This window comes from Cinclus cinclus, chromosome Z, assembly GCF_963662255.1.
Source record: "Cinclus cinclus chromosome Z, bCinCin1.1, whole genome shotgun sequence".
Classification (NCBI taxonomy): Eukaryota; Metazoa; Chordata; class Aves; order Passeriformes; family Cinclidae; genus Cinclus; species Cinclus cinclus.
In genome coordinates, this window is record NC_085084.1 from 50,642,031 (window position 1) to 50,662,031 (window position 20,001).

Genomic DNA, 20,001 nt, shown 5'->3' on the forward strand with positions numbered 1-20,001 from the left:
TATTCCTGCTGCCAAGTGACTCTCTGCTGTGTCATCAGATGGAGTGAGGGATGGCCCTCCTGACTCCATTTACTATAGTGTATTGGAGAGGATGCTTCTGTAGTTGACCTCTCTTCCTTTGCAAACCACAGATTGCCATGAAGAGAGAGGAAAATCTTCAGAAGTGTTAGCAGAAGATGAGCACTCATCAGATCTGTAGAATCTGAAATAAACCAAATATTGAGTGCTTGATCTTGAAACTAGCAAAAGTATGGTGAGTTGTCACAGCATTTCTGTTGCACCCAATCCTCTAAGCTTCCAAATTCCACTTCAGAAGGAAAAGTAGAAATTTTGACATTTCCTATAGAAGAGAAATCTGTGAGAAGCCAAACAATAAGAATTTCCAAGCAGCTGTTTTGCATCCATGTTGTTGTGTGGGAAAGTGGCTTAGTACCTGCAAATCTAGGAAAGCTAGATGTCCTTTTACTTGGAGGTGCTTTGTTAACCCTGGAAGCCATTTCCTGGTGTTACCTCTGCAGAATTTCACTGGGAGTTCATTAAAAACACCTGATTTCAATTAATAAAGATGCTTTTTTGACAAGCCCTGAATTTCTAGTAAAAAATTATATCTTAGAATCATGAAATGTTTACCAGTTCTGCTCACAATCAATAATGAATGGTAACAGGAGGAAACAGGAAGAGTTGTTTAGGGTGTTGGCTAGTTGCAAGCTTGCAAATCTGACATGAAGAAATCATATGTTATTTCCTCTGTCTCCCATAAAGCATTTTAAATTAAAAACAGTCAGATGCTGACCCAGTCTAAATCACACTGATTAATTACATGCAGACAGCATCCTAAGGGTTTGAGTGGTCATATTTACATTCCCATGATGTTTTTAGAGAGGGAAACAAAACTCTAGGTATCTGATTTAGAATGATTTGTAAATAAACCAGTACATTTTGGATTTGAGATAACTTAGGTACAGTAAGATTCTTAATTAAACACCTTAGGAAGAAAATCTGATTTTTGAATTTAGACTGGTACTAGAAAAAAAACATTCCTATGACTATGGCTTTATTGGGGTGTTAACATCTTATAAAAATAAATTGGTAGATCCACTTTGACAAGAGCTCTGCTATTTTTTAGGAACTTCAAAAAATCCTGAAGTACCACTCCACAATAGTTCACATTGGAGTTTTGCATGCATTTATTAGTCTTAGAACTTAGTGTATTTGCTTAAACTAATTCCCACATCAAAATCCGAAACTGGACTGTGTTAATGTTCTTGTGTTTTCAGTAAAAATTTAAAAACTCATTATGGAATATGGTGCATCATGCAAGAAAAAGCTAAAATAATTCTTGGTCTAGAATATATATGGTCACTATAGCTTCCAGTTTAGTCTTTTTTCTTATTTCACTTAGAAGTTATTTAATACTAAATGCCTTTTCAGTCAGTAGCAGTGGCTATTTATATCTTTAACCCCACTGATACTGATGTCTAGAGAAGCAAAGTAAGGAACTTACTCAGCTTCCACATTAACAATTAATTGTGGGAGCATGGAACTAGTAAAATCTGCTTTGCTTTGGGTTTAAGTTTTCTTGTTAGATATTTTTCTTGGTAAGTTCTAAACTTTAATGGAAGTTTCTTCCAGCATTAATGTAAATAAAAGTAACTAATCCTCTTCTGTGACAATTTTGTATGTAATAGAGGTTGCTTTTGTGGTGTTGTTTTCCCCTTAGTTTCCCCTCTGCTTGGCAGATGATATTCAATAAACTTGAATAAGCTTTTATCTTTGGTCACTTAGATAAAGACTTCAGACTTCCTAGGAGAACAGACATATGCATACCTGTGCCTTCCCACAGCATGATGACAGAGGCCTTGATTCCTTTGAAACCAAAGCAAACACACAAAAAAATACCATGATGAAACACATACATGAATCATTTCTACATGCTATGCCTATTTCATAAAAACTCCTACATCAACAGCTAAAAAACTAGCAGCTGACATGGTAGAAGTGTGTAATTAGAAATACTTTCTTAATGTATTTAACTGACAATTTTAAAAGCAGAAGTTACTTCTTAAAACATAACTCAGTATGCAGCTTTTGACTTTTTAGCTTGAAATTAGCTGCCCTTCATGGCCAACAAAGTATGAAACAATGTGATACAGCAGAGATGCCAGCCTATGGGAGGTTAGTGAAGAAACACTGGTGTGTAAGAGAAGAAGTTAAGACTTTCCTGATTATTGCAATGCAATTTCTGGAAGGCACCTGCTGGTGCTAGTCATCAGGCTCTGAGTCTGCCAAAGATTTACATTAAAGCAGGATGTAAAGAAACTCTTTAGTATGAGAGTGGGGAGGCAGTGGAACAGGTTGCTCCATCTAGAAATGTTCAGAGTCAGGCTGGATGGGGCTCTGAGCAACCTGATGTAGTGGTAAGTGTCCCTCTGTCAAGTGGGCTGGAACCAGGTGATCTTTGAGGTTCCTTCCAACACAAACCATTCTGTGGTTCTTGGACCTGTGAAAAATAAAGAAGCTTATAATTTGTATTCAAGCTCAAACTCAGCCAATGAACAGCTGAATTAGTAGTCCAAATTTCATGAAGGCATACTTTGTAACTGTCTTCTAATCCCTTTTATGTCCATATGCCCCTGCTTAGGGAAAAAAAAAAAAAAAAAGAAGAAGAAAAGAAGCTCCTACTGTGCTGAAGTAGGCTCCTTTTGTAATGGAGAAGGGTCAGTGAAGGATACAGTTCGCATTGTTTTCTGATTTCATGCAATAGATGCCTGCCATTTCTAATATAACTGCCTGTTACATAGAAGAGGAAATTAAAATTTTGAAACAGAAAGTATGAACAAAATCTAGAATGAAGATGTGCCTTAAATCTTGGTTTCTTCTATTCACTGCTCCCTTCATCCCAATGTCAAACATAACTCTCAAAGCTGTTTTAAAGAAGTCTATGGCTAGAGGTAAAGTTCTTCCATCCTCTCCTGTTTTATTTCTGCAAGGAAAAACTTCAGCAGGGAATGAAAAATAAGGATGCTTACTAGTACTAAAACACTGGAGAAAAAAAAAAAAGTAAGCTTGTCTCAGAAATACACTATCTCCAAAAGTATCAAACCCTAGAGCTTCTATGGGCTCCTAAAAAAAAAAAAAAAAAAAAAAAGTACAAAAAAGATTTGATAGCATGTTACTAATGTCAGTCTTTTCAGAAAGAAAACAGCTTTTTATAAGGCATGTTAGGTGGCAGGATAACATACTTTGCTGCTGCTGATTGCAGGAATGCCAGCAGTAAAATTTATGAAGATGGGAGGTACTTTTTTCTGGATAGAAGGTGTTTCTTACAGAGCTGTATGAAAGTTTATGGTGATTAATTGGTCAGGAGGCAGAGGGAGAACACTACAGATGGCTATGCTAGTTTTTTTACCCAGCACATTCCTCAGGGTATTTTAGTGGTTGTGTATACCAGATCATTCTTGCTTTTACCTTCATTGTAGGGAAGTATTATCCTTTTCCTTATTAGAAAGAGTTGAGAAGAGTGGAACAAAATGCTATGAAATGAAGAATTGACTTAAGATACAAGAAGCAGTGGGAACAGTAGAAATAAGAACAGATATATTTGGAAGGTCTGGGGGAGAGCTTAGAAAACTGATGACAAAACTGAGCAGAAGACAATTTTCTTTGAAGAACTACCACAATGTATTTAACTTTTTAGGATTAGACTTCCAAAGAAAGCTACATTTATCTTTCTGATAGCATTTTCTCAAAGTAACAGGAATAATTCTTTTCTGCTCACATGTATAATGATGTTTTGGAAAAGACAATTCTTCCACTGCCTCTGTCCTAAATATCCCTCTGTAATCAGTACTGTACTGCTGGCTATTAAAATTGCCCAGTAGGGAAAGCAATACAGTGTTATATTAATAGAAAAGCCTGCTTTCATCACTTTTCCCTGTGCTTGCCAGTGAATAAAGATAATTAAATTTAATTAAAGAAAAATATGTGACTGTTACATGATTAATAAGAATTCTGAGATGACTCTGCTGTCTCTGTGACTTAGCCAAATACAAATAAATCTTAAAGCCATTAATTATTCAAGTCAATATCCATGTCCAGTACTGAAATGAAATACTGACAGACTGGAACCCAGGAAGAAATTCACATTAACTCCAGTGACCAAAGGTTTCACCAAATATTTTCTCAAGATGTCTGTTCTGTCATCCGAAAGCTAGAATAAGGCATGGATTAGGGATCCCAGGTTTGCCTTATTCTTCTATGGGCAAAGCAGGGTGCTATATGTAGGATTCTTAGAGGCTTGAAAATCTTTTGTAAGAAAAAAATAAACTAACATTTACTACCCTTTGGATACTGGTTTCCTTTTTTCCCTTGGAAACCTGTGGGGGTGCCATCTTTCGCTTCTGTCAAGATTGTTTATTAATTTGCTAGATCCACTGGAAAGCAATTCCAGGCACTCTGGGGACCAGGCATGCTGTTTCAGTTAGGCTTCCAGCTCCTGCTGAACTACAAAATTATGGACTTGAAATGGGAATTGAACTTAGGTCTCCCACTTGGCAGCACAAAGCATGACATTTGACTTAACACAAGGACCATTAAAGGTTTAAACCAAAGGTTTTAAACCAAAGGCTTTAAAGGTTAAAACCAAACATGTAAGTACAGGAGCAACAACTGAGAAGGTTGCTTGTAGGAACATCCTGATGATCTCATTTCTGCAAAAATAGCTTTAATATTTGCATGGAAAATAGTAAGACCTTTATAACAATCGATAAAAGAACAACACTTAAGTGACTGAAAAAACAACTTTAAAAGGGGAAAAAAAACCACCACTTACTATTATTTACTAATAGTACTGAAATTTTAATTAAATTGTGAGATAGGTCTGAGAGAACCACTTTCTTAAAGCAAGAAGCCTGGACTTAATTATGGTTTAGCAGTTAAATGAAAAATCCCCCACTATTAAAAGCACCACAGTTTTCTGAGTTAATAATTATATAATATATCCCAATCAATGTGATCAATGACAAGTGACTTCAGCCTAAAGTGTTAATGAGCTTTGAAACTAACTCTGTTGACACAGACCTCACTTTGGCAGTGAGCCTCCATGAGGTAAGTGATCCCAGCAGAGCATCTGTTAAGGAATCCATGAACTGGTTCTGGCCTTTGCACAGCGAAGGGCACGGGGATATGTTGTTCCAGCCGGTGACTAGACACTGAAAGACACAGCAGGGACTGATGACTGCTGGGTGACCCCCAGACTTTTGCACATATGGACTGTGAGGGTATAAAAGCCCAGAATTTCCTGTGTTCAGGGTCCTTCCTCAGAAGCACCTAGCTCAAGCTGTTCTTTTGTTGTCACGCCATGATTAGATTATATTAAGAATTGAGACTCTGGTATGGGAAGCGGGGGGTTGCACTGGTAAGGAAACCTGGTCTGACTGTGTGAGTGTGGGGTCCCGGCTCAGGTGCTGTGAGTGTGACTGCCAGATGGCTCGCGGATGGTTGGACAGGGAAACTTCCTCTACAGCATTCTAAAATCTCAAAAATATTCTGTGGTACTCTGTACATGGAGAATTAAGACCTTGTTTTCTGCTGCATTATTAATTTAATGGCTTTACAGTAATTACTACTAATTACTTCTATTGTACATACTTTATAGCTTTATTTGCTAGATATAGGAAATGTGGGTATTATGGACTTCGGGGTCCATGGTTACTAGGTTTATGGACTTCTGATTTTAAATGAATTAAATCTTGGCCAGTTGAAAATGTGCTAGAAACATCCCCATCGCTGGAAATTTTATGTACAGCTGTGTGACAGAAACATCAAAGACGATGTGTCTGCAGCACTGTCCTCTTTAGAAGTGTATTTTCTATTGGTGATGATTTTTAAGTTTCTTGAAATGCTTTGTATTTATGTTTTCCTTTAGAATAGCATCTGCAAGTGACTTACCAGGACATGTGTAGCAGATAATGACCACTTTCTCTCTACGGTAAAGAGAATAACAAGGTGGGAGCCACTGAATTGTCATTTATATTGTGCTGTAGCTGTGCATGGAGCTGTACTGAAAAGAGAAAATTAGGTTAGGCATTTGTTTGTTTTTGACTGTTTATGGCTAAAGCAACCTGACATGAAAGCTTCTCCAATTTTCATTGTTTTCCAGGAGGATCTGTGCAGTGTGAAGAGAGAAACTAGATGAAGGCTAGGCTCTCCTAGAGTCTATTGCCTTGCTGTAGGGATTAGGATTGGAAACTGGTTTACATTTGGAAAGCAGTCTGGATTTTTTAGGGACCCTACTCGCAACAGACTTTTGTAAAAGGAGACTGTGAGATTGCACTGTCTGGGAAGAACTATCCTTTCCTTATCTACTGTGCCTTTTGAACTGGTGGTTGTTGATGTTTTGGTGTTGTTGTTGCCTTTTTTGTTTTGTTTTGTTTAAATTTGCACCTGCATTCCCACTGCTAAATTGCAGACCATAAAAAATTGTGCAAACCATGTTTGAACGTGCTTGTGCTCTATTACCCATGGATGCAAACAGATATGAGGGCTGAGATAGGTTGAATGCATAGGAACTTTTGTCATGCAGTCTCAGCATAAGCTTTCCTCAGGCAGTGAAATGAAGCAGCAGGGAGCCTTTTTGCTGCTGCCAGCTGACTCGCTGCATCAAAGTTTGATGATGCTCCGAAGAAGCTCCACAGGGAATGCGAAAAAGGATCGTGATTTTCACGGCCAGGGCAGAGCTCTGCATTTGTTTAAGCGTGCCTGCAACCAAAGCCCAGTAGCTGCTGGCTCTCACAGCCGGCTGTGTGAAGGCAGGTGATCCCCCTTATTTAGCAGTACCACTGCCCACGTGACAAGAAAATGGTGGAGGATCTGTATTCCCAGTAAACTGCTAGAGGACGAGGGATGCTGAAGAGCAGCAGTGAAGCATCTTTACCATTTTTGCAGTAGAGAGGCCTTTTCAAGTCTTCAGAAGGTAAGTGTCTCTTTGCTCCGAGCAGATGTGCAGATTTTCTGATTAACGGACGGCTCTTTATTGCAGTTACTTGAGACAGAAAAAGGATAAATGTTAGTCAGCGTGGTGCAAAGCACTCCGGACCTCATCACTGAAAACAGGGCAGCTGTATTTTAATTCTGTTGCAGCTCTTTAGGAGAGAAGCTTACATCAGTTCAGAAGGATTTCTTTTGTCTGAGCACACGCATGGTATTTATAATTAGGAAACAAAACTTCACTGCCCAGTCACCTAATGTGCTGGATTATTTTAATCTTTTTTGCCTAGCTGTGAGGATATGATGGGCAAAAAGGGATGAAAGGGCATTACCAGCATATAGCTCGTTTTTAGAAGTGCTTAATTACTGGTAGCTCCTCTGTTCGTGAGAGCTCTCATTGTAGGCTACTTGTTGTTATAGTTTCAGGCTTTTTTTTCCTATCAACTGAAGCTTGTGATTTTTGAATTTTTTGCAATGTCCTCTTAAAATGTTGCAGTGAACAGTAATTTTTGAAGGTTAACTTTGATGACGGATGCAACAATAATCTCAGCAGTAAGAGATTAAATTACTGCAAAAGTTGGTTTGTGCAGGCAGGTTTGTTTTTTTTTTAATAATTATACGAGCTTGATTCAGCTCATTCAGTTACTTGCTTTTCTGTCTGTGATGAAGGAATGAAAATATTCTGAAGTTCCAAGTATGGTAAGCACATAAATGATAGGTGATGATAGTGATATACAGGAGGCATTGAAATATACAGAATGTAAAAAATATTGGCTACTTAGAGCAACACTGAAAGGAAATGTATGCAGGCTTGCTTCTTTAGCCAGAATTCTTCTAAGGGAGCTGGGAAAGGGAAGAAAGGACAGGCAGAGATGTAATTTCTGGATTTATCTTATTTACTTGGAAAGCAGGGCTGTTTTAAGAAAGGGAGGATGCACACAGCTCTGGCAGTGCTGTCAGGAGGCATTAAAACAACTGTGGAGGTCAGAGCTGGGAACAATGCATACCAAGCCTTGCCTTGCCAAACATTTCTTTTTTTCCAGGGCTGCCATGTTCATTCTTTCAGTTTCAGCCACACTCTTCACTAATACCTCATGTGGGGTAGGGATGTACAAAGATCTTAAATAGCCTTTTCTTTCCTGGCTTTGATGAGTCAGGTTTTTTATTTGGCCTTGCATAAATCTGGGAAGTAGAAAACTCATGTAGTTAGAGACAAGTCTAGTTTTTGCATACATTTACTACTTTAAAAACTTAGATCCTGCTGCAAGCAGTTTGTTGCAGTTTTGTGGTGCCTCTGTATGGTATTCAGGAGTAATAGAAGAGCAGTGTTATTTACTGCTTGTTATATATCTGTAGGAAAAGACATAGGAAAAAAGCCATCTTAAAGACCCAATCTGTGTTTGAACAAAAGTTGCAGCTTGCAGACTTAATAAGAGACAATGTGTACGTGAGAATATGATTTTGAAAGCACCTGTGAATATTGATAAGGTTTTTTTCTATCACTGTAGTGTCCTCAGGACTGGAGACACTTGCTATCACATCCTGTATAAATACCCAGAAAATAACAGTGCTACTGCAACAACAAGTTGTACTGAGGCAGACGAAGGTGGGAATGACATTCCAATTGCTTGACAGATTTCATAGTTTATCTACTTGGTTTTTCCTTTGGACACTGAAGGAAGTGGTTTAGCTGTTATAAGACTTTAAGAATTAACTCATTATGAGCTTTTAGTATATCTTGCAATTTGTGGTCTTATCTACAGCCATTACACCTATGAAAAAGAGCAGCAGATGGGACTTTTTATTTTAGGCTAACAGATGAAACCTGACTGTGTCCTACACACTGGCAGCAGACACTAAAGAGACCATTGCCTGGTTGTTGAAAGGAGAGCATATATCTAACTTGCCCTCATGTATTTCCCCAGCTGTAATATGTGAGGAGTGACATGTGGAGGAAGGAGGAGTCCCATTTTCTCACCTCTCCTGAGCATAAATTCTTCAGTCTGGCATTTCCCGTCGCTCTGACTCTTTCACAGTGTTTTTGCTATGACTGACATTACTTCTCTTTCCCACACTTGGGTTGGCTTTTATCTTCCTGCTGCTTCCGTGGCCCTTCCATCTCAGTGACAGAGTTCTGCTTCTGAAGATAACTGGTGGCTTTCTGCATCTCCCATCTCTCTTTGCACATGCCTTTTAGACCTGCCAGCTCAGGGTCTAACAATCCTTCCTGCTCCTAACACCTCTTGTCCAGTGCAAGCAAGCTGCAGGCCAGCATGTTTTTACTGCTTTGGTAGAGCTTATGTGCCCTGATTAGGAGTCTTCTCTGTCTCATGTTTGGGACTTTTCCTGTTTTTTTCCCAAGCTGATGATTTCCCAGTATGGATGGGAATTCATTTCAGTTACAAATTTGCATGCAGTAGGATATTTCCATTTTAATTTTCTGTTTAAAATTCCCACTCCACATTCTGCATTGTCACTTAAATTCTCCTACTGTTTATTACATTCTCAACAACTGCAGCTTTAAGAGAGACCAAAGTTTGACATTAACACTTTTTAGAGCCTTTATTTTTTTATAGGTCACCCATAGCTAAGGCAGGGAAAATGTTAGCTGTTAGTTATTTCTGAGTTTGTAGTAGGTCAACTAGGAATCTAAATTATTATAACACTAAATACTGTAAGTTGTGAAATCATTGATACAATAGCATGGAACAGATGGAAAGGTAGACATTTGGCAGTACAGTGACACAAATGTGAGAAGAGAAAACAAATAATTTCACAATATTTAAGGTATTGAGGAAATAGAAGTATTTTAAGGATAGGGAATGAGATGATAATAGGATCAGAGAAAAGCAGTATGAGGGGAGGAAAATATAGTCACACCATATTAAAAAAAAAAGTTTCCATTTATCTTTTCCCCTCTATCAATATATTGTCCAAAAGCTGAGTCTGAAATCAGAATGTTAGAAAAATACTAATGCTTTAATGGACTGATGAAAAAATATCTGTACATCTGGATGTTAAGTGAATTCTTGTAGTTAGCAGCTCTGAAAGCCATCATCACACTTTACCATGTGGGCAAGACATGGCTTCTGTTGTCAGATGCTTTGTTAAGGCATTTCATTCCAGCCTAGTTTAGGATGGTAGTAAGTAATAAGTATGGTAGTAAGTACCATCACTGCCGTGCATATCATCATCCATACACGCAGAGAAACAAGTCCATTAAGCAATGCAAGAACTTGCAATATTACAGAAAAACCAAGTGGTAAAGAGAAATAGCCACTGAAGTTCAGGTACGAGCTCAGTTTCAGAACTAATGGTTATGAATAATGAATGGTTAAGAGCAGTCTGAGGCATTTTAGCATGTTTTCGTTTGGAAACAAATGTGCTTGATGTGGTGTAGATTGTAATAGTTGGAGGGGGTTTCCCACAAGTCCAGTAGGGTATAAAATCTGAAATTTTCTGAAGATTTTTTTTGGCTTCTGAACCTGCAACCTCTCCCTTGTTAGGTACTCTCAAATCATTAGCTTACTTCCTGAAAGTACAGATGGTTGCACGGGGTAGAAGGTGCACCCTCCTTTTTCAAGCGCTTCTCACTTGCCAATTTCATCATTTGGAGCTGCAGGTATTCTGAAGGTTGGTCCTGACAGCACAGTATGGCAGGAAAATGGTCACTGTGAGCCACACATATTGGAAGGGAAACTGGTTTAAAAGTTAAGAAAACTAAAACTTTTTTCTCAGGGAATAATTGGGAGTGGAAGGTGGGAATCAGGTCCCTGGCATCTTAATAAATTTTAAAAGTATTATTTAAAAAGAAAATGTATTTCCAGGTTATACTTATGGATCTTTTGAATCAGATTTATTTAATTTCCACTTTCTCTGCTGGCATGACTATGTTGCATTTGTAATGTTTGTTCAACAGTGGCTATCGTTTAATGGATCATCTAGATATGTGGAATATTATCTGTAGAATACTAATCTATTAAGAGATCAGAAACATGCTTTCTAAATTCTGATACTCCTTTGAACCTACACAGCATATTGCCAGACCTTGTGATCCCTCAATATTGATGGAGGGGAACCCATACATAAGCTCCCCAGTTTTGTGTTGTTAATTCTGGTGATTTTCCACTTCTCAGTAAAGATTAAGGAGCATTGATCTAGGCACTGAAAAGAGAACAACTCCTGCTCTGAGGGCAAAACCATGTGGTGGTATACAAGTGCAATGCTAAGCAAAGAAATAGATGCTAAGTGACATGATACTTCTGCCTTAGAATTTGTTGCTTCCTACCTGCTTCTACACACAGAATACTGTCTTAAGAGAATATTATTAAAATGGTAATATTAGGAACCTAGCAAGTTCTTTACTTCTCTGTAAGAGGCATAGTTGGAGACAGTGCTATTGTACGGATGTGTTTTGAAAACACCACCCTAAAAAATTGTACTGGTTTGAAAAGCAAAACCAGTGAGACTTCAAGTCAGTAATATAATTTTTAATAGGAAAGAGAAAAAGGAAAAACAAAATACATACAATAATAAAAAATAAAACCACTGACAGAGTCAGAATACAGCCTGATACCCTGTCAGTCAGGGTGTTGGTGCAGTCTGATTAAATGGTGGCTACAGTCCTCCTGGATTACAGATGTGGTTCAGTTGAAGCAGTGGCATTGTAGAAGGTGCAGTTTTCCTCCGAAGGGTCCAGTGATGATGTGGAAAAAAGCCTAGTTCTTCCTCTGGAATCCAGTGGAAAAAGGCTGCCTTTAGTGTTCTGAACCTCAGTTTTTATCTAGGTAGGAAAGGCTTGGCTCATCCTCCTGGCTGGAGCATCTCCCAATGGGATGATGTAATCTTATCAGTTATACAGTAGGACTGAATGGCCCATTAACAGAAGATACTTCCCACAGAGATAAGGATGATCATCCTTCTCAGATGGTAATGAAATATATATCTTGTATTGTAAACCAAGACAAGAATTTTCTCTTGTTCATGTTCTTGCCATGAAGTTATGTGGTTTTGGAGGCTCTGGGTTCTGTTGCTGTCAGCATCAGCCTGGCTTGCATTTCTAAGACCCAATTGCAGCAAGATATCTAGGTTTGGGACTCCAATTTCCCTCATTTTATGTTAAGATGCATTTTTATTTTGTGGGCTGAAAGTCACATATAATTGAAGAAGGCTGGAGTCCTCTATCTCTTCCACAGGGCCTCCTCATTCATGGGTGTGTGCATAAGGTTGATGAAATAGCCTAGTGAAATCCATTATCCCTGTTTACTTGGATTTGTCCCTTCATGGCTCTCTGCATCCTTCCATGGCTTTTCCTGCTTCTCTAGTGCTGTGACACAGGGAGGGAGCTGGCAATGAGGTCAGAACAGACAGTGTGAGGCTGCCTAGCAGCAGCATATGCTTAAGAATAGCAGCTTGATTTTTAGCAGTCTTAAGCTGATATGAGGAGCCAAGAGAGACGACTACTATTATTGGCTTCCTGGAATAAAATGAGGCTTATAGTTTAAGCTAAAAAAGAGGAACAAGGGAAAAGATGGGTAGCTAAACAGACACTAAACAACGAATTTGATTGGAGACTAGGAAATGTTTTAGTAAAGAATGGTTAAAAAAATATTTAGTGGATCTAAGAGAACTTTAACATATTTTCAAATCTTTTGGCTATAATACTGGATTTCTATACAGAAAGAATATTACCTCTTACTGTCATGCCTAACTTTAACATTCAGTGCCCATGCTGAAAATGGAACAAAATGTCAGCTCTTGAAAACTGAAGTATTAAAACCAAGGAAGTTATGATTTTTGCTAATATTTAGCAATGGCTTATTCTGTGGCTTCTGTGACATATTTTTCTGTAAAATAGGATTATGAGCATGTCATCTACTATGCAGCAAACAGTATGACAGTGATGAGTTAGCATTTGCACAGATGTTTGTTTAATAAACCTTTTGGCTCAAAAATATCACCACAGCTTTTTTTCTTTCCTTTTTCATACAGATATGAGAATAAAAGTCTCGTGGTATGCATAAATTATAGTGCTCAATCAATAGATTTTTCCTAAACTAATTTTTGATTAAGAACAAAATAAATAGCAATAGAAACAGCATTAATTTCTAATAAATGGTTGTTAAATTCAGGTCTTGGGAGGTTATAAACTTAATCAATTTTTACAAGTTGCCTTTATACAGTATAATTATTTTCATGGCTGTGAATAAAAGTAACTACTTTTTTACAGTCTCAGATGTCCTGGAGTGGATTCCTTCCAATACACTAATTTTCTTGGTATGTGGGTAGAGCTGAATACTCTGACTGATACTAACTAAATCTTGCACATGTATGTCACTTTGATTTGTTGCATACTCTTCTACAGTTTAGGGATCATTAATTCTACTGAACCTAAAAAAAAAAAATCACACTGCAGTCTTATCTCTGGATAGGTATCCGCATAAATTCTTGTTTATTGTCTAGAAGTTTTGTAGCAGGGCACTAGTTACAGGAAGTAATTTGGGGTTTAGTGGGTACATTTGCTAATGGGTTTCTTAATCTCTTAGTGCATAATCCGTTTGGGCTTTTGGGGACTAATATTCTTGCTTTCTCTTGTTTCTTACTGTGTATTTCCATCAAAGTATCTTCATAATAAGCCTATTATTTTGTCAGGTGTTATTTCTGAAATTCATATATTAAGACTCTATTTCCTAAAGCATCTCGTTTTGGCTGTAGACACAGTTGATACTGAGGTATGTGCAACTTTTCTCTGGCTTTGCAGAACATTGCTATCTATGTAACCAGGACAATAAGCATCAAAACTCAAACACATGTAGATTACATGTGTTTGTTATTAGTCCAGTAGAGTTAAAGGTCTTGGAAATAATTCATCAGTTCATGGAGTTATAGCTACAACTGGGAGATGATAGACAGACTGTCTTTCTTCTCTGAGCACTCTAGGTATTAAAAGTAGAAAGTAGGTGTTTTCTGTTCTTTTAAAAATGCTGTTGTAGATAGTCTATAAACCTGTAATATCTTTTCTGAACAGACATGGCACAGAAATTACAAGCCACAAGTGTGGGGCCCTATGAAAGAAAGCAAACGATGTGCTATTTGGATATAAATGCAAAATGGTTTCTTTTCTAAAAATGAGATGTCAAATGTTTAATTGTGATAAGAGAATGGGTTTTGCTATTATTTTATATGAGATGAGGTAAACGTTGGAGTAGTGCCCTGCTTTTGACTGGCATAGAGTTCATTTTTTCTCAGCTGGTACAGCTAGTACAGTGCTGTGTTTTGGATTCAGTATGAGAGCAATGTTGATAACACAGTGATGATTTAGTTGCTGCTATGTAATGCTTACCCTAAGTCAAGGACAGTTTTGATGTCTCATGCCCTGAGAGCAAGCAGGTGCACGGGAAGCCAGGAGGAAGCATAGCTGGAACAGCTGACCCAAGCTGATAGTAGAACACCATGCTTGATGTGTAATCTGGGGAGTTACCCTGCAAGGGGGGGAACTGATCATGGCTCAAGGATAGAGTTTGGCATGGCTTGGTGGGTGTTGAGCAATTGTGTTGCTCCCCACTGAACCCCCAGGGCTAACTTTGTATTCTCCACTCCATCCCACTGGGATGTGAAAAGTGAAAGAGTGTGAGATGCTTAGTTGCCAGTTCAGCTTAAACCATGACAAGTAGCTGCAGAGATGGGTGATAGCAAAGCACCCCTTGTAAGTAATGTATTTGGTAACTTATTTTGGCTCTAAATGTATATGCCTTTCTGTAATCGTAAGCTGAAGAGGAACAGAGTAACTAAGAAAACATTTTGTGTAAACGTGTCCTTAACGTAAATTGCAGTTTGTGGAGTATTTGAACAATTGCTTTAGATTCTTCTAAGGCTTTTAATTGCTTCTGAGCAGGAAGGAATTCTTTTTTTGTCTGAATGAAGTTAGACATCTTCCAGGTAGGGTGATCAAAATGATGTGAAACTCATCAGGCCAGCCAGAGATGGTTTTACACACGATACTGCCTACTCTGGCAAAACACTTAATGCTCCTTAATGCTAAGGCACTTTCAGACAGAGCTGTGCTGAGAGTCAGTCGACAGTCATTACTGGATAAATGCCAAGGACTTTTTCATGACTTCCAAGGAAAATACTCGCCTATCCAATCCCTCAAGCTCTCCTTTCTATTTTCCTGGGCTCAGTACTTGCATGAGGGTGGTGTCACAGGGTGAGGACGGGGGGAGGTTCAAAGGAGAACTTTGTGCTGCCTGTGTGCTGTAAAAGTTACTCAATGAGTTTAAGTTCCTTTACTTGTTTTTGTATCTAAAATTTCACTTCATGCGTTCTTCTTCAAAGCAGCTCAATTTTTTGCTGCAAACTAGTGAGAAAGTGGGCTATCAGCAGAAATCTTACTTCATCCAAAACCAACCAGGTATACCTGCATAATGTGTGGAATTTGAGAAGCTGGAAAAAGCCTAATGTCTAGTCTCTGAATAAATAGCCTTTCCACTCCATTTCATTTCCCCTCTTCACATTTTCTATTGAAGCCAAGCATGTATTAATACGGATGGAGGTAATTTCATCCATGTATTGAAACCATATAAAAAAATTTTTGACATCCTGTGAAAATTTAAGAAGAAAATTATTTCTATATGTAGAGAAAACAGCATGAAGGAAACATGATTTACTTATCTAGGAAAAGTGCCTGGCAGCTGTGGGCTCCACTTCAGATTAAACTTCTGAAATGATGAGTAAAGAAAATGGGAAAATGTATACATTTTGAAGTCCATCTGGTGAATAAATTGTGGTGATAGTCACAACTGGATAAATGTTGATCTCTTTTGCCTGTTTTAGGTATTTATTCAGAGCAGTCCATTGGAAGTATATCTTGTTTTAGACTAAAGAAATTAACTTCTTGACATGTATTAGCTGCAGAGCAATTTGGGAAACTGGTGATAGATCACAGATGACACAAGGGTGAGGCAGCACAGCCCATAGGGATTATGACATATTGCTGTGAATATTCATAGCTGCTCTTTCCAAAATAGCAGAATGCTGATGTACCTAGAAAAGTTAGGAAGGATAACTTTAATTCTGAGAAATTCTGATTTGAGAGGGCATTAAGAATTATTTAAAGCTTATTAATCTATTGAGCTGTAAGAATGTCTGAACCAAAAAAGAGAGCAAGGAAAGTATTTCAGCTTACAGCCTCTCCTCCTTTTATATGAATTTGGTGTCTGTCTCTGATCCACCTTTGAGAAATAAGGGGGGTTCAGCTGCTTCTGAACAAAATCATAGACCTGAATATCAGAGCAAATAATCAGTAACTTGATTCCCAGTGCACCTGATCCTTAAATGACCAGTCTGTGTACAATATAAAAGAAGTCATTTATGACACAAAAAACCTTAATTGACTTTGACCTCTGTACCAAGATCCCTTTTTTATCAATCTAGTAAATCATATCTGATTAGAATGGGCTTTCTAAAGCAACTTAAATGATTTCTTCAATAGGAGCATTCATTGAAAGGGAATTTTTTAAAAAATGTATATTTTAAAATACTTTTTTATATTCTTAAATACTTTTGTCCATATCATCCATGTTGCAAGCTGCACCCTTATGAGAAGGCATGGAATGTTATAAGCCAGAATTTTGAAAGCATGTGAAATAATCTTTGGAAAAGGAAGAAGAGGTAGTTGCCTATTTTAAAAAGTTTATAGAGTCTGACTTCCATTACTAGAGTTCCTTCTGAGGTCTGTTGAGTGCTTCTGCACAACCAGAAATTACTCTGCAAGGTGCTGAACTGCTCAGTATAATATGCTCTCAAAATCTGTCAGAAAATGTGAAGCTGTGTCTGTAGAAAACAATCTTCATTTATATCCTTCTTATTCTCTTACTGACAGCAATTCTGAAGCCATATGTTGGGGCACAATATCACAGACATTTAAATATTATTTAAAATATGCCTGTATTGCCCATTAGTTTATGACTGAAACTTTATGACTGTGGCATATGAAAATTAAGAACTTCCACTGAACCTAAGGTATGTATGTCTGGCAAGGAATCTTTCATGTCTTTGGGTAAAGCACAAGGGATTTGGAAAAGTAAGACTAGCTCCCAAGCCAGACTTTCTGTTCTCCAAAAAGCCCATTTACTGTTTTTGACAGTAAGAACCTAACACAATTTTAAAGAACATAAAAAAAAAATAAAGGAAACCTAATCTCTGCTAAAAATCTTCTGAAAGGCAGTAGCATTTTATGTAGTGGAAGATAAAATGGAGACCCTTGTCTCAGCAATTCTTACATGCCTGCTTTGACCCAGCACTTTTAGGACCAGAGAATCTTACTTTCCAAATTGAATAACCCAATATGAACAGTACAGATTTTTGACTACGTCAAAATAATAAAATTAGAAATTCTTCAACAAATTCTGATACTGTTTAACTGCAATCCATAAGTCAGGGATATTTTTGAGTATACTATTTGTAGTTGAATTTCAGAAGAAAATCAAACAAGTGTATGAAACACATATATCTGTTAATACCTAGAAATGTGCTGTTCTTCACAAATATGATAAAAAATTCTTGCTTAACTAGCTGCAGTGGTCCCAGTGAAAGCAGCAGAATACTACAAATCTTTTTTTTTTTTTTTTTTGGGAAAATGTAAAAATCCTAGAGAAAGAAACAATACCAATTCAAGTACATATGTGTTGAAAAAAAAATAAAAAAGAAGATGCCACAGGGAAAAAAGTAGTCTTGAGATAACCCTAGAATGATTTAGGATATATAGATATAGAATTATGAGAATAATAATAGAATTTAGAATATAATTTAGAATGATAACCCTAGTCATGATTTAGGATAATTCTGTCCCAGGCATTGCAAAAGTTATGCAACTCTAAATTTGTGAATTAATTACCTGTGGGAAATTGCTTTCTTTCAGGTTAAAATTGTCACTGTTTCTGTAGGCATAGAGTATATCAACTCAGTCATGCTCTTTTCATACGGAGGAAAAGATGATCTTCATTCTTAAACAACTTTTTTTGCTTTATACAGAGAATAGTGGCTGAAATTTCACTACCCTGTATCTTACTCTTCACACAATTTTGAATATTTCCTTTCAAATAATTTCCTCCAGTAATTTCCAAAGGTCGTGCAGTAATGAGTTGCCATTTGGTCTGATAAAGCTGTAAGAAATCTCACTAATTAATGATTTGAATGACAGTACCAAAATTCTGTTCTTTCCAACCAAAATATAAACCCTTGAGTACCCATAAGTCATCATCTGTCTAGTCCTGACCTGCTTTAATCAAAGAACTCTTCATAGTTTGGGTTTTTCTTAAAGGTTAATAAAGCTCCACATAAAATCCTAATCTGAATTTAAAATGGGTTAGAAATATTAATGCTCTCCAGAAACCCTTTCCACTACAGTTATTTGCCTTAGCTAGCTGTTACAGCACTTCTTTCAAATGAAGATTTCTCTAGTTAGGTAGTTCAGATGAATAAATCAGACTTCATTACATATATTTTACTATGGATTGTATAAAAACCACAATAAATTCGTAAAGAGTCTAATGATTTATTTCCAGTATCTTTGTAAGTTGTGGTGGCATTCAGTACTTCTGAATACAATTATGTGTACGGAGTAGGGAGGGAAGGGAAATGGTACCTTACAGGCAATTAGTGCCTTCTTTTTATTCATGAACAGGATATTTTGATCTAATTTCTTCACTATTCTGTTGTGTATCCTAAGAGTGTTTCAAGCCTTCTTTGACAGTAATTAAACACATTCCAGAATTGATGAGTTTTGTAAAATCATTAAGCTGTTCATCTCTGTATTTATGAAAGATGTACTATACAGTATGTGGGGATAAAATCATAATTAGTAAAATAATGTTTTATTGAGAGACAAGGCTTGGTTGTAAACTGAGCAGCACGAACATGTTTGGCCATAGCTTTAAACTGTGTTCTCTATGGTCTCATGGAAAAGTGGGAGTTCACTAGTTTGCCTGTCTGTATTGAGGATTTGATCTCCTGGGGCTTGAGGTAAAGATCTTTTTCAGCTTTAGACACTGTGAAGCCTTTGGCAGCCCCACATATGTACATTAGTATTTAATTTATATGAAATTGACAAGAAATCACAGAAACTGTACTCGTACATTGATATAATGATTGATCAAAGGGTCTTGTCTGGACACAACCAAATAATGAGGGTAGTCCTCCTCATTGGGAAAGTGAGAGCAGGAAGAAACTGCAAGAGCAATAAGCCATAACTGTTCAGAACTGTTCAGCTGAATCACTTGAATCATTCAAAACATGGCTAGCTGATAATGCAGGGAAAAGTGCCATCTTTGATCATCACAGTTCTGTTGGTCAAAGTGTAAGAATGGTCTGTTCTTCAGCTTTTGTGGGGAAAAAAAATCTAACCAGATTTCAGGACAGTATTGCAGAAAAAAATGCTACAAGTATTATGATTAAGTAAATTAAGGTCTCTTGAAGACATACATTTGCAGATAGTTTGGAAGCTGTTAAGAGTGTCCTGAAAATTTGAAATGTTTTTTCCTATTTGCAGTTGAACTATCCCTCCAGCAAGTATTTCGTAAAATATATAAATAACAAGTAGACATGAAAACAGTTCAAGTCAACTTGCTTTAAACATTTTACTCTTTGTTGCTATTTTCATCACTTAGTGCCTTTTCCTTGTCTAATGTGTGTATGTATGTGTGTAGGTATGTGTATGTGTAGGTATGTATGTATATATGTTAAATGTAATTTCTTTGTATTTTCCTTAAAATTGAGTCTAAGTAGGATATTTGCAATTATTTAGTCTTTGAAAATCTGTGATGCAGTTTTGCTTCTCACTTTTTTCCTTTCTGAACTTTTTCAGTGCAACACATCATCTGCAGTGGTATTACTGGTTTGGGTTAGAATTGCTCTAAGGTACATATGGTACCAAAAAAGGGAAAATCTACTTATTTTTGCTATATAGTAACTCTATATACAGTCATGAATATACTGTTTTACAATGAGTGGCTGAAG

General features: G+C 37.2%; 1 protein-coding gene across 1 annotated transcript in view; it reads left to right on the forward strand.

Moving 5' to 3' along the window:
* Positions 1–20,001, forward strand: part of PRUNE2 (prune homolog 2 with BCH domain) — a 133,158-nt gene that overhangs the window by 90,754 nt on the left and 22,403 nt on the right. The window lies entirely within an intron of this gene.